Source organism: Labrus bergylta, chromosome 10 (genome assembly GCF_963930695.1).
Source record: "Labrus bergylta chromosome 10, fLabBer1.1, whole genome shotgun sequence".
NCBI lineage: Eukaryota > Metazoa > Chordata > Actinopteri > Labriformes > Labridae > Labrus > Labrus bergylta.
In genome coordinates, this window is record NC_089204.1 from 4,353,264 (window position 1) to 4,355,510 (window position 2,247).

The following is a 2,247-nucleotide window of genomic DNA, read 5'->3' on the forward strand; positions in this document are numbered from 1 at the left end:
TTTTAAAGCAGGATCCCTGCAGACTTTACCATTTAAGATTATGATAAGATTTGTTTTAATATAAGTGCAATATAATGTCAGTTGTTTCCAGTCTATGAAAAACAATCATGAAACAATTTTCCAGTGATTAATTACAAATAATTAAAATAATAAAGTTCTGGTTAACAATGATTTAAAGAAAGTATACGTGTATGTTTGTGTTAAAGAAAAGAATAAAACTGTAAATAAAACAAAGGTAACTAGATCAAGACAAATAAACAATTTCAGGATAGAAAAGTGGGCCAAATATTCTTTTTTAAATCGGATATTTTTATTTGAACATATATTTCAGTTATTTACTTTACTATTAATTCTACAGCACATATATTTTATTATGTATACACAAAAAAAATCGTGCATTTCTTTCTTTGGATATGACTCTTTTAAAATGTTTTTTTGATTTGATACAAAATAATTTATTAAATCTCTTTTTTGTACTTCCTTTGATTGCTTTTGCTGATTCTTTCACAGTCGAGTTGTCAATCAACTCGATCTGGGCGGGTCTTCCTCCTTCGCTTAAATAATATTTTTACTTTTTATTTGACTTCCTTTTTCAACACATCTTTATATTTTTGACTGTATTATGTTTACAGAAGCAGGCCTCTGCGTTCCTCCTGGCACTTCTTTCTTTCTCCAGAAAAACGTTTTTATCCCCAGACTGATTTTATGAAAATTCCAATTTTCAAACATGAACATTTTTGCTTACATTTTAGTGTATTTTTTTTTGTGCCATCAAACATCCTCAGAGAACGGAGATGTGCAAGGAGTTTGTGGTGTGTGAGCAGCGGAGGGTCAGAGGACATTAGCGGGTCTCTCTGAGACGCTGTCCGCGGTGCTGAAGCTCGAACCCGCGTCACATCCGGACCTCAGCGGGCGGGCTGAGCAGAGGGGCCCGATCAAGAGACACAGATACCAGGACCCAAGAGTCTGGTTCTGGAGAGCGGGTACACACAGGAGGCTAATAATAGAGCATCGTATACCTGCTTTAATCAGCTTCAGTGCGCAAGCCCAGTCTGCCTTTCTGTACATTTTTTCAACATGAAACTGTAACTGAGACGCAGCGGTTGCAGAGTGGTGTAGCAGGTTTCATTTTATGTTGTTGTTTTAATGAGGGGACATTAATGAGTCAGAAGACGGGGTCCGCCTCCTCCTGCTGGCTGGCTAGGAAAACGCACCCTCAATGCTCATTTAATCAACTCCACACTGAGGCGTTAAACGAGACAAGGCACAAGGTGCATGCAAACAAGGAGAGTGTGGCGCCGTTTTTCATTTCACTGCTGCGGAGAAAATGTGCGGCTTCCAAAGCCAAACATAGGCCTGTATGTATGAATATAATCAGTGGCGGTTTCACGACTAAATGTTCGCCAATTTAGGATAAAAGAGGGACTTCAAAGGTTATTGTTAATTTGGCTTAATTGTGATGCGTAAAGCGTCATGGCTGCTGCGTCAGAGCAGCAGCTATCAACGATGTTTAAGCATCTTTATGTACATTATATCATTAAATGTTATATTTTTTTACAGTGTAACTGTACTTATTGATAAAGTAATGCAAATATACAAGACCAACAATATATCTTTAAATAGAAGGATAACTAATATGTTTTATTAAAAATGTAAAACAGGTCTCATATTAAATAAATACAAGAAGAAGACGGAAAAATATATGTTTGCAGTTAATAAAAAGACATTTTAAATATTTGCAGTATGCATCAGTGAAATCCTTCAGCTTCACTTCGTTTGCACCTTCACACTCGGTTCGTGTTAAACAAATAATTGCCACCAACACTTCAGTTTACTTTTTCTCAACTTTGCACAGCTGCAGGCGCTGAGTTTACGCGTCCAACAATCCCGCCTGTTACCCGTGAGTATAAGTACACTAAAGGAGGGGGAGAGAGGGGGAGGTGGTGGTAGGAGGGGTGGGTGGGGTGACACCCTTTGCTACAAACCTGCCCACAGTATCAGAGCTCAGACGGCCTCTGAAAGGCCGGGAAGGATGCTGTGGCGCTTCAGAGTGTGCGCAGGCTGCGGACAGAGATCTCTCTCACACACATACACAAACACAAACACACACAAACACTCGATAGGCTGCAGACTTTGTGAATGACTGTTTGCACCAGGCTGCTTTCCTACATGCTATAATTACAGGTTTGTTTTTTATGATAATAACCTGAAATTAATCTGGTTAAAATGTCAAGTGGAGCAGCTTTA

At 38.7% G+C, this 2,247-nt stretch overlaps 1 protein-coding gene across 1 annotated transcript in view; it reads left to right on the top strand.

Annotated features, from left to right (window-relative positions):
- The first annotated feature begins 1,647 nt into the window (after positions 1-1,647).
- cyp1b1 (cytochrome P450, family 1, subfamily B, polypeptide 1) overlaps positions 1,648-2,247 on the top strand; it is a 7,244-nt gene continuing 6,644 nt past the window's right edge. The window contains exon 1 of the mRNA XM_020651989.3: positions 1,648-2,247. This exon is cut by the window's right edge and continues 59 nt beyond it. The gene's annotated coding sequence lies outside the window, so the exon portion shown is untranslated.